Source organism: Betta splendens, chromosome 11 (genome assembly GCF_900634795.4).
Source record: "Betta splendens chromosome 11, fBetSpl5.4, whole genome shotgun sequence".
NCBI lineage: Eukaryota > Metazoa > Chordata > Actinopteri > Anabantiformes > Osphronemidae > Betta > Betta splendens.
In genome coordinates this window covers 9938461-9951571 of record NC_040891.2, presented here as the reverse complement: position 1 = coordinate 9951571, position 13111 = coordinate 9938461, and the positions used below count along the sequence as shown (strand labels likewise).

General features: G+C 51.9%; 1 protein-coding gene across 4 annotated transcripts in view; it reads right to left on the bottom strand.

The window, feature by feature from the left end:
* Positions 1–13111, bottom strand: part of dtnbp1b (dystrobrevin binding protein 1b) — a 43925-nt gene that overhangs the window by 13674 nt on the left and 17140 nt on the right. The gene's annotated exons all lie outside the window — the stretch shown is intronic.

The window sequence follows — 13111 nt, the reverse complement described above, 5'->3', positions numbered from 1 at the left end:
CATCATCTAAAGAGCTTCAAGCCAGATTTGATAAAGCGCAGGTGGCTAACAGAGCGTTTCAGCTCTACAGCAACCCAAGCACTGCAATAAAAGGAAAAGAGGCGCGGGAAGAAGGAAGCCATGATCCTCAGGCAGCTTCAAAGGGCATTTAATCCCATTTAATATGTGGTTATTTGGGCCAAATTTAGCAAATGGTGACAATGCTCCCATCTTTTGTATGATGTGAACACAGAAGCACAGCGGTTACATAATACGGCCCATTGTGCTGCACATCGTGCATTTACGATGCCGCTACCTTGAATCTGACTCCATTCACTGAGGCCTCCGTGCTTTTCCGACGGAAAAGCACGGCGTGAGCAGCTGCACTCGTGCCTTTCAGCTCCAGGATGCGCAGCCGCGTCCGCCCGCCCGTTTTGTTCCGACGTGAATGAGTTCAAAATCTAAATATTGTGGGCAGAGGAGCCTGAAGCAGAGGCATCGGAGGGAAATGCGAGGCACATGTGAATAATGTTTTTCTCCTCCCACTGCCAGCTGACATTTACCTCAAACATTTCCATTGCTGTGAGGCATCTGGCCTTTTTACATGTGCGACTCGAGTCTACAGAACACATGTACGTTACCGTATGCTCACACAATAACATGGCTGGGAGAGCGTTTACACCAGCAGAGGCCACGCGGTTAGAAAGGTCACGAGGGTTTATTAACATTAGGCTTTAAATTCTGTGCTGTACGTTAGCATCCATCCGTCAAAGAGAGAGCGGAGCACTGGGAAGGTCTGCGTGTTCTCAGTCGTCCAATGCCTGTCAAACTGCCCACCTTGTGCAATCTGCTCCACAAAACATACTGCCCACGTAAACCCAGGATGCTCGGAGTTGGTTTGAACCGATCGCTGTGAGGAATACGGACCCACCGTGCATATATTTTGAAAGCGCTGCGTAACTAATGTTTGAGGCATGGGTGAGAAATGATGTTACCTAATATGTGGAAATTGAATTCCTGGACTAATTGAAATTTGGCAGTTCCAGTCCTGCTTCATTTGCCTGTCAAATGAAGCCAAAGCAATCTTTTCAAACAAGGATTAAACGTGTCTTAATGAATAATGAAAAATTACATTTCGCACACTTTTCCCTGTGCTCGAAGATAAATGTGATGAAAAGGAATCACTGGGCTGCCAAATAAATCAGTGCTGAAAAACAGGCTACAAGAATCAGACTAGAACTATGGTGGAGCTGGATGCAGGCATTGCCTTCAGTTCAGCTCCATGATGTCACGTTTAATACTGTAGAAATTAAAATGTTGACGCCAAAGCCTCTCTAGATGTTAATAGAGGCTAAATTAGGAGGTGAAAGAAGGACAGAAAGCGAACATGAGGATAAGAGGCGCTTTCCAACAGGTTAATTGTTGCCTGGAAGGGAGCTTTACTCACACAAATAAGGCCGATGTCTTGCTTAACGACAGGTTACGTGGTAATGACTGCGCATTAGTCTCTAAATTAGAAAGCCTGGCCCATCTGATCCTCCAGCAGGGAGGGAAATAAAATCGTCTCCGAGGCCCCAGAGGCTCAGCTGGAGCACAAACAGTAATAGAAATGGCAGGTAGCGCCGGCCCTTCATCAGCGCGGCGCTGCGGGCGAGTTAAAAGTGTCATGATCTGTGTTTTTGTTCTTGTCATGATCTGTGTTTTTGTTCTAGCTGATTCCTTGTCTTATTTTGGTTCCAGGTTCCGTTTCCTGTTTTATTTTGGTAGTCCCCCGGTCTCTGTTTTGTGTTCTAGCTTCACTCCCGAGTCATGTCACGTCACAGCTGTTCTTGTTTCACCCGGTCGTTATCCTCACCTGCGCTGCATCAGTAATCACTCACCCGTGTATTTAGTCACCTCCTGTTCCCGTAGTCACTTGCCAGATTGTCGTTTCGAGTCCCATGAGTGTATCCTTGTTTCCTGTGTTTCCTGAATGTTCGTGCTTCTCGTGTTTTGTTCCTGTTCGCATCGTGTATCCTGCCCGACCCCGGATTACCTACTTACCGTGAGTTTTTGCCTGTTCCCTGCCTGTACTCTTGCCGAGCCTTTTTGTGTTGACCTGGACCGCCTGACCGTGTCTTAAGGAATAAATCTTTTGTTAATTATAATATCGTCTCCGTGCTGTGCATGTGGGTCCGCCGCCCGCCCGAGTTCCTGACAGAACAATCTGGCCACTCTTGGACCCAGCCAGCACTTAGCCTCCGGTCAGGTCAGTGACTGTTTTTCCCTTGTTTTTTTTTTTTTCTTTCGGCAAATATAACTCTCCCGCGGAAGTATGGTTTCGGTTTCCTCCTCTCCGCCTCGTCGGATTGTTGTGCCTGCACCAACCTGCCCAGCTCCATGGTTATTTCCCTGGGAGGATTTCCTGCTCTCACGCGGTCCTCAGTCTCCAGTTCAGCCGCGCGCTGCTCAGTCTCCAGTTCAGCCGCGCGCTGCTCAGTCTCCAGTTCAGCCGCGCGCTGCTCAGTCTCCAGTTCAGCCGCGCGCTGCTCAGTCTCCAGTTCAGCCGCGCGCTGCTCAGTCTCCAAGTCAGCCGCGCGCTGCTCAGTCTCCAGTTCAGCCGCGCGCTGCTCAGTCTCCAGTTCAGCCGCGCGCTGCTCAGTCCCCAGTTCAGTCGTGTTTTCCCCAGTCTCCAGCCCAAGCTCCAGACGCCGCGGTCCCGGTTCACCATGCGGGTCCCGGTACAGAGGTCCGGTCCACACCGCTCCCAGCGCCCCAAACAACGGACAGTCGCAGCTGCTCCGGACGGCGCCGGCGGCGGCGCGGTTCCAGGATTCCGGGTCCCGCGGTCTCGGTCATGGGGACCGAGCAGTCTCCTTCTCCGACAGAGGAGCCCCTTGATTCTCTAACTGACTGTGTCTCTCTGATAGCGGGCATCCCAGACAGCGTCGCCCGACGGGTCCACCTCCTCTGCTCTCCTCCGGTGGCGTTTCTCTTCGCCCACCTCATGAACACCGCCGATTCGGCAGCAGACCAGGGCGCGAGAGAACAACTGTTCCAGGAAGCAGCCGCTCTCGTCCTGAGGGAGCCTGTCCTGCGTGAGGCCCTGCAACTCCCGGGCCTGCAGCCAGCGGCCGCTTCATGTCCCACCTCTCAGTCAGGTCAGCCTCGCCATGCTCATGCCCTGGTGCAGCCCTGTCGCCTCCAGGCCCCAGCCCAGTCGAACCTAGTCCAGACCCCAGATCAGCCGTGTGTTGCCCAGACCCCAGATCAGCCGTGTGTTGCCCAGACCCCAGATCAGCCGTGTGTCACCCAGACCCCAGATCAGCCGTGTGTCGCCCAGACCCCAGATCAGCCGTGTGTCGCCCAGACCCCAGATCAGCCGTGTGTCGCCCAGACCCCAGATCAGCCGTGTGTCGCCCAGACCCCAGATCAGCCGTGTGTCGCCCAGACCCCAGATCAGCCGTGTGTCGCCCAGACCCCAGATCAGCCGTGTGTCGCCCAGACCCCAGATCAGCCGTGTGTCGCCCAGACCCCAGATCAGCCGTGTGTCGCCCAGACCCCAGATCAGCCGTGTGTCGCCCAGACCCCAGATCAGTCGTGTGTCGCCCAGACCCCAGTTCCGTCCTTGTCCCCGTCAGAGGGCACCGCCCGTCTGACGATTGTTAACCCCACCCAATCAGGCCCGACGTCTTCCCCGTCGAGCTCGGCAGCTGTAAGCTGTCATGCCAGCTCCGGAGTTGACGCCGTTCCAGTCCCTGTCGGCCATGTTGCGGCCGTTCCAGTCCCTGTCGGCCATGTTGCGGCCGTTCCAGCTCCTGTCGGCCATGTTGCGGCCGTTCTAGTTCCTGTCGGCTCCTCAGAGGAGGACGCCGTTCTAGTTCCTGTCGGCTCCTCAGAGGAGGACGCCGTTCCTGTTCCCGTCGGCCATATTGAGGCCGTTCTAGTTCCAGTTCCTGTCGGCTCCTCAGAGGAGGACGCCGTTCTAGTTCCTGTCGGCCACGTAGAGGTCGTTCCAGTTCCTGTCGGCCATGTTGAGGTCGTTCCTGTTCCTGTCGGCCCTGTAGAGGCCGTTCCAGTTCCTGTCGGCCATGTTGAGGTCGTTCCAGTTCCTGTCGGCCATGTTGAGGTCGTTCCAGTTTCTGTCGGCCATGTTGAGGTCGTTCCAGTTCCTGTCGGCCATGCTGAGGTCGTTCCAGTTCCTGTCGGCCATGTTGAGGTCGTTCCAGTTCCTGTCGGCCATGTTGAGGTCGTTCCAGTTCCTGTTCCTGTCGGCCATGTTGAGGTCGTTCCTGTCCCTGTCGACCAAATTGAGGTCGTTCCAGTTCCTGTCCCTGTCGGCCATGTCGAGGTCGTTCCAGTTCCTGTTCCCGTAGGCCAAGTTGAGGGCGTTCCCGTAGGCCAAGTTGAGGGCGTTCCCGTAGGCCAAGTTGAGGGCGTTCCCGTAGGCCAAGTTGAGGGCGTTCCCGTAGGCCAAGTTGAGGGCGTTCCCGTAGGCCAAGTTGAGGGCGTTCCCGTAGGCCAAGTTGAGGGCGTTCCCGTAGGCCAAGTTGAGGGCGTTCCCGTAGGCCAAGTAGAGGTCACCCCTGTCTCTGACCCCGTTCCTGCCGACCCTGTAGCGGTCGTTCCAGTCCCCGTTCCTGCCGGCCCTGTAGCGGTCGTTCCAGTCCCCGTTCCTGTCGGCCCTGTAGCGGTCGTTCCAGTCCCCGTTCCTGTCGACCCTGTAGCGGTCGTTCCAGTCCCCGTTCCTGTCGACCCTGTAGCGGTCGTTCCAGTCCCCGTTCCTGTCGACCCTGTAGCGGTCGTTCCAGTCCCCGTTCCTGTCGGCCCTGTAGCGGTCGTTCCAGTCCCCGTTCCTGTCGGCCCTGTAGCGGTCGTTCCAGTCCCCGTTCCTGTCGGCCCTGTAGCGGTCGTTCCAGTCCCCGTCACCCGTGGAGCCGTAGCGCCCGCCGGGCCCCAGGAGGAGGTCGCGCCAGCCGCAGCTCCTGCGCGCCTCCAGGAGGAGGTCGCGCCAGCCGCAGTTCCTGCGCGCCTCCAGGAGGAGGTCGCGCCAGTCGCAGTTCCTGCGCGCCTCCAGGAGGAGGTCGCGCCAGTCGCAGTTCCTGCGCGCCTCCAGGAGGAGGTCGCGTCAGCCGCAGTTCCTGCGCGCCTCCAGGAGGAGGTCGCGCCAGCCGCAGTTCCTGCGCGCCTCCAGGAGGAGGTCGCGCCAGCCGCAGTTCCTGCGCGCCTCCAGGAGGGGGTCGCTCCCGTCGCAGCTCCGGCGGACCTCCAGGAGGGGGTCGCTCCCGTCGTAGTTCCTGCCGACCTCCAGGAGGGGGTCGCTCCCGTCGTAGTTCCTGCCGACCTCCAGGAGGGGGTCGCTCCCGTCGTAGTTCCTGCCGACCTCCAGGAGGGGGTCGCTCCCGTCGTAGTTCCTGCCGACCTCCAGGAGGGGGTCGCTCCCGTCGTAGTTCCTGCCGACCTCCAGGAGGGGGCCGCTCCCGTCGTAGTTCCTGCCGACCTCCAGGAGGGGGTCGCTCCCGTCCCGGCTCCGGCCGCACCGGCATCGGTTCCTGGCGGCCCGGTTCTGGCTGCGCCTGCATCGGTTCCTGCCTCTCGTCGCGGTGGGCCAAGGAGGACGCCGCTGGTCCCTGCCTCGTCCTCGTCTCGGCCGCCGGACTGGTGGTCTTGCCCTCGGCGCCTCCTGCTGCCCGGATGGCGCTGCCTCCTGCGGCGACGTCCGCCTCGACTCCTCAGCCCATTGGATCAGCGTCCGCCTGGAGGACGTTGCCATTCGGGGTGGCTCCCGGGGACATCGGTCCAGCCCAAGGGCACTAAGAGTGCCACCCTGGCTCAGCGGCTGCTGAGCAGGGTCTCGCCACGCCGTCACCCTCCGTGACGGAATCTCTGAACTTCATGTCTTCCCTGGTCGCGGACTTTGTTGTGGACTCTTGTTTTGGCCCTCCCCCGGTCCTCCCTCCACCCGCCCTGCTCATGTACCTTGAGGGGTAGGGATTCGGTCCCTCCGCCTGGGACCACCCTCCGCCCGCCCTGGTTTGGGGGGGGGGCTTCCGTAGGCGCCGTGGACGGCGCCATAGGGGGGGGGGTACTGTCATGATCTGTGTTTTTGTTCTTGTCATGATCTGTGTTTTTGTTCTAGCTGATTCCTTGTCTTATTTTGGTTCCAGGTTCCGTTTCCTGTTTTATTTTGGTAGTCCCCCGGTCTCTGTTTTGTGTTCTAGCTTCACTCCCGAGTCATGTCACGTCACAGCTGTTCTTGTTTCACCCGGTCGTTATCCTCACCTGCGCTGCATCAGTAATCACTCACCCGTGTATTTAGTCACCTCCTGTTCCCGTAGTCACTTGCCAGATTGTCGTTTCGAGTCCCATGAGTGTATCCTTGTTTCCTGTGTTTCCTGAATGTTCGTGCTTCTCGTGTTTTGTTCCTGTTCGCATCGTGTATCCTGCCCGACCCCGGATTACCTACTTACCGTGAGTTTTTGCCTGTTCCCTGCCTGTACTCTTGCCGAGCCTTTTTGTGTTGACCTGGACCGCCTGACCGTGTCTTAAGGAATAAATCTTTTGTTAATTATAATATCGTCTCCGTGCTGTGCATGTGGGTCCGCCGCCCGCCCGAGTTCCTGACAAAAAGCAGATGAGGACTTACTCGTGTACTGCAGATATCACAGACACTCCGAATGTGAATATTTTAGATGTATAGAACGCTCACGCAGCTTCTGACGCATTATCCTACTGAGGCGAACGCTGCTGGATGTGCTGGTGCTCCGCAGGATGACCTGCCCATGCTTTCATGCAGAGAGTGGAGGTAGAGAAGCAGGAGACGGGCTGCAGGCGTGGGCTGCGATGCACCCGAGGCCGCGAGACGAACTTTCACTCCCAACACGGACTCAACTCGGAGACAAGTCGGACCCGCGAATGATATTTAATGAATAATGAGTGGGCTCCGCAACCAACACACATAAGGGGATAAAAGATGAGGTTTGATCGCCAGGTGAGAGACAGTGTGAAAAGAAACAATCCATAGGTTCATGCTGCTGCAAGAAAATACAGAGAGAGATGAGAAATAGATTCAAATGATCACAAAATATCCAGATCCTATTCTGCTCTCACGAGAGAAACATCCGGTCCTGTCTCTCTGCTGGACCCGTTCCATCCCTGACCTCTGCCTTTATTCAGCCGCCTCATTTCCCACTGCACAGCAACAATAAGAGCCAGTCAGTCGATCGGAGACGCTTCCATCCACAATAAGCAATGTGCGCGTATGTACAGATGTAGGTTAAGAGGCAGCCGAGCGAGATAATGGAGCTATTGTACGAGTCTATAAATGTGGTTCAGCAGCTGTTCTGTCAGTCTGTCGTGGCCAAGGAAATGACAGCGTGGCAAACGATATTTCAGTTGTTACGAAAGAAGAGCATTAAGTCGCATAATAAACACGAGGGTCACGAGGGTTTTGTAAAGTGGAGTTGTGAGTTGTGTTGCTCCGCAGACTGAGGTTGCCATGGTAAAGAGCTGTTCTCCACTTGTACTGTTGAGAACATTTAGATGCCAGATCTCTACAGAACCTCACACTCCACGAACATTTGGATGAGCAGGACTATGGGCAGAAACAAACCGTTCTCGTTCTCATACTGTTCTCGAGCGCTTCCTGACATCGAGGTGTCCTAGAAACTAAAAACGCAGCGCTGTCTGGCGCTGCCATGCTCAGAGGGCTTGTTCTTCTCATCTGTGCTCATGTCTGCAGGATTTCAAGGTTCTGTTTCAGTGAGACGCCGGCAGAGATATCCAAAGGCCAAAAGTCTTTCTTCTGACTAATTCTAACTAAATTTCCCCCCATTCCTGCACATTGTTGCAATCCTCCCTCACTTATCTGCAGCGCTGCGCCCTCTGTTTAACCCCGGGCATGGGTTTTTAGAAGGCCAACACTGGCCGGGGGACAGGATGCTACCAAGAGCCATCCTCACGCAAGGCGCCGCAGATTCAGGGCTCCTGAGGGAACCTCTCCTGCGACCAGTCGTGCCTTCACTCACCGAACAGCAGACAGAGGGTACAAAGTGTTGCTTCAGGACGGTCTCTCCTGCAGAGCTGCTGCAAAGCCTCTTGCAGCGCTTAAAACGCCCTCGTCGGTGTGAAGTCACGTTCGCCTTCCTCAACATCGCACCTTGGGAGGAGCGACTTCGGTGGCCCAGCGATGAGTCCCGTATTGTCGGTCCATCTGTTGTGTTCCCGCTGGCTTCTGGCGGGCACACAGCAGGAACCCCCCCCTCACCCACCTGTCTCCGTGCCGTGACGTACTCTACAAGATGCACACTTTGAATATAAAATACCACAAACAGTGAGAAGAAAGGGTCTTTAAGCCCCAAACAAGTAATAGCTCCATGAAGGGCACCATGGGTTAGATATTCTTACATAAGAAGTGAGTTGGGGATTGGGGGACAGAGGGGGTGTCTTGACATAACGCTGTGTGAACTCAGAGGCTAAAAGGCCCAGTGTGTAGAGAGAAAGTCAGTATAAAGCAACAGACTGAGGTGAATAATGGTTAGAATCAGTCTAAGCGCTGTACGTGTATGTGACTCTCTCTCTCTACTCGTGTGTAAACACTGTCTGTTCAGCCGTGGTCCTCATTAAAGCACATCTCTGCCTGTCTGACCACAGCAGTACTCCTCACCCGATCCTCTTTCTCCCCTTCCAGAGGGGGAGGAGGAGACGAACACAGCGGCTCACCTGCTGAGGTGCAACACAGGAGGTGGAAAATGCAATTTCAAAGCCACCTGTGACCATGATCTCGGATGAGAACAGGGACTGGAGCATGAATGTGCAGTAACACGGAGGTCCTTGTTCACGGGACTATTGTATTTCTGTATGTCTTTGTGTGCACTACCGTTTAAGACAGCCTGTCATCTTGGTTCTCTAGCTTTACATCATCCCTGGGCACATATGAGTGGGCACTTGAAATCATCTGACAGCTTGAATTCAGATTCATCCCTCGCAGTTTTAATTTGGCACTGAAGGAACTGGGGCACACAAAACCACCTCCATAACTGGGTGTGTTAAATTATACACCAGTCACTATTGTCCCTTTAATTACAGTCATTATGATCTGTCCAACTATTTATTCTGCTGTCATCAGCGCTCAGCTCAGAGCATCAAGCTTATTTCAAGCGTGGACAACAAAAAAAAGGGAATGACAAAAATGTACAAGCATCATAGTGCAAGTAATTGATGGAGGAATGGAAAAGGTTAAATGCATCAGTATTTGTGGTGACTAAGCAGGATTCTTAATCTAAACTGAAGCTACAGAAGAAGATCTCAGGCACATTTTGCATCCCCTCCAGCGTGTTCGATACGTTTCCACATCGCTGCCAAATTTGAGGAAAAAAAAAACTATTAAAATGCCAACTAACTCACCAGAGTCCCACTATTTGCACAATGTGGAGAAATGCAAAGTTTGACAAGCCTTAGTGGCTGCTGCCAAGCTGTGATTGGACATTTGCTGTGTGTGTGTGTGTGTGTGTGTGTGTGTGTGTGTGTGTGTGTGTGTGTGTGTGTGTGTGTGTGTGTGTGTGTGTGTGTGTGTGTGTGTGTGTGTGTGTGTGTGTGTGCTAGCCAACAGTTGCATTATCTCTGAAAGCCTTGTCTGTCTGTCTGTCTGTCTGTCTGTCTTACAGTTTGTGCAGCAGATGCATCAGTGTCTACATCTGGTCATTCCAAGCTGTGGCACAATTCTACTCTCCACTTCTCCTTTATTAGTTTCTTTTATCTCTATGTGGCTGTTTCTTTTTAATTACTCCTCTCTCTCTCCCACTCTCCTTCATCCACCTCTGGGGATCTTTGTCTTCTGTACTTTGCCCAACCTCTGCTTCGATGCTCTCTTCATCCTCTGCTCTGTTATTTGCTGTGTCACCCTTTTCCCTTGTGCATTTATTCTCTTAACGCTGTGCCCTCTTTAACCTGTCTATTTTTTCACATCTCTTCCACCTCCCTCTTTCTCTGCTTTGTCATTTATCTTCCTTTGTCTCCCTCTTTCTCATTCTGTGCGGGGCTTAAACACATCAGTGAGGCTAAGGTCATTCTAGTGCTGTTTCTAGGATCCTACTGAACCAGTAGGAGACACAGGAGAGGGGCCAGACTTATATCTAATTAGTGCATCGCTGCTTATTTGTGCACATGTACATGTAAAGACTCAGAATTCATGCACCTGAACATGTTAACGCTATGCAACAGTGGCTTCACACAGTTCACAGAACTGATCATCCATCCGTCCTAAACCGCTCTTCCACCCTGGACAGGTAGCCAGTCACTCACATAGGTCACATACACACAGACAACCATCAACACTCATGAACGCATGTCTGTGACGGTGGGAGAACGTCGAACCCACAGAGACACAAAAAAAACACCAGCGCCAACCGTTGCATCATTTTATATCTGATCAATCACCGTTCAAACACTGGAGACAGTCAAGGGTAAACTGTGATTATTCCATCTCATGAAAATCAAGCTGTGCTCCGTCCTTGGCTTTGTGTGTCGGTAGCAGAGTCTTTCATCCATCTTTAAACACAATTACGAGCGTCATTCTTGGTCTTAACCTTCCTCAGGCGTCAAAGCGAGCGTGACCTCCATGGAAATGAACAGACAAATGATGGCATGTCGGCCTGTTTGTGCCGCCACAGTGTTTACATCCTATGTGAGCGATGTTTGAATAGGCTAATTATCAGGCAGATTAGCTCAGCCTATTGCCAAGATAATATATGTGCATACACGTGTGCATGCATAAACATATACATATACACTGGAAAACTGCACAGGATTCGAATAATTGATTAAATAATAATATAAATAATAAATGGTGTCATTAATGTCAGTGGATGCATGCAAATAACCACTTTAAATGTTAGGCAAACGCAGCTGTTTTACCCTTAACCTAATAAGCCTTCAAGGACAGACACATACATTTTAATGATTCAACCATCCTCTCAGTTATAATGTGCTGCCTCATTCCCCCAAACTTTTCTTCTCCTAATGTTTAAAAGGCAGTTAGTTGTTGAGTTTGACAAGTTGAATTTGCCCATGGCTTTAGCCATTAGAGACAGTACAGCCAGCTACTGGAGCATATTTCAATAGTCCAGGCCCCACTCATTAAAGCAGCACAAAAGACTAATCACATCTGCAGCGCTTTGATTTACATGCAATTAAAGTTTCATGTGAACCCAGATAAACCAGACTGGGAGAGCGGCGACGATAGAGGAGGAGAGCAGAAGACAGGAGGGCTGCAGTGGGATTCAGTGGACAGAAAATTAGGGAACAGAGGAGCCGGCGACAGAGGAGCGAGCATATGCTCAAAGCCGCCAGGTGCAAAGAGAAAGAAAGGCCGGCGCACAAAAGGAGGGAGCCGGGGGAGAGGGGCGACGAGGAAAAAGACAGGCAAGCCGTCATGTGGCTGCAGAAGTGATGACACAGCACATCCATCTCCGTGGCAGGTGCCTGCTGTTGCTCCTTCACAGAGGACGGAGAGCGGGCTCTGCAGCAGCATTATACCACGATAATGCCCCGGTGAGTCAGGCTGCTGGAGCATAGATTACAACACGCCGCCGACTGCCTCACCTAAAAATATTACTACTATAAAAACTCTCTTCAAACACCAGCTATAAATAGCCCATATCTAAGCCCTATTTTTATCCCCCCCAATGTAGCATTATGTAATGAAACTGTCTTATTTGTTGCATTTTATCTGATGTTTAATCACTTTGAATCATAAATAATTCGAGCTAATCAGCCGTTGTTTGAACACGTTCCTTTGATACGTTTATTAAACAATTATTCACGTCATGAAATGGTAATTATTCATCTTTCTTTTCACAGAAGTCATTATTTATCCGGGATAAACTGCCTTGTTTCCCTTTGATGCTGCGTTGTAGTTATGTAACACTACGGTTTGTAAATCAGTAACCATAGCCTGCAGCCACTTGATATTTCCATTTGAAAGAACTTCTCTATAAGAAGCTAATGTGATGGATTTATCCTGACAAGAAACAAACTACAACAAAGCAAATAGGGAAAGTAGGAGTGAAATGGGAGTTACACAACAGTGAGACAGCGCACAACTCGAACGACTGAACGCACAGTGATGTCATTATAGGAACCACGGTGGTGAACACACAATAGGCATGTACTGTGGGTGGGCGTGTCAGTGTGAGATCATTAACACATCATCCAGGCACAGAAAGGGGATCCAGGCAGTTCTGTGGTCGGCTGGGCAGTAAATAACAGGGAAGAAAGGGAATGGAAGCAAAGGAAAGGGGGATGGGGCAATAAATGCAGAGCCCTTTTCCCACATGTTATGGGTTCTTCAGTCAAGGTAATGGGCAGCTGTGTGTTTTGTGCATGGATGTGTGCAGTCGAGTGATTTGTGTGTGTGCATGTGCTGCCACTGAGCTTTCAGATGAGTCAAAGTGAGTCACATCGTCTTATCAATCACCCACTTCAAGTGCAGCTATCATCTGCTACTGTGCCAGAGACAAGTCAAACACGAGAGCTGCAAAGTAGTCCCACACATTTTCACCCAGTGAATAATTTATACGCCTCACAATATAGCATTACACAAGTTACAGTACAAGCCTGCATCATAACTGGAACTGAAGACAACCACCGACACATAACTGGTCACAGCTTTTACTTCCACATTGGCCGTTGCGTTGGGTTCCTTTTCTTGTTTTTTGCTTAAACCAAACACATCAGTGAAACAGAGCTTGACGGCAGTGAATGATGGGCCGCCTGCTGCTTTCATCTTACTCATACAGCTGGCTCGGTTGTCGATCAATGCACAGCTTCAATCCAATGGATCAACAGCTGAAGGAGCCCCAGGGAATAAGTCAACAAACGCATGCATGCTCAACCCCTCCAGCTCCTTTCCATCAGGTAAACATGTACAAGTATGCAGACAGATGCTCACGATAACTATAACTACTTATATTACACTATGTATATGTATCATCCTCCATTAAAACAGCGTACTCTTGGCATCTTTGCTCCTGCTTCCCATCTTCCTACTGTCACAAACCCAACACAGTGGAAATAAAAAGTGCATTATTTATCTCGTGCAAAATCAATAAAAAAAAAAAATATATATATATTTGTTGTTGCTTTATCTACATGT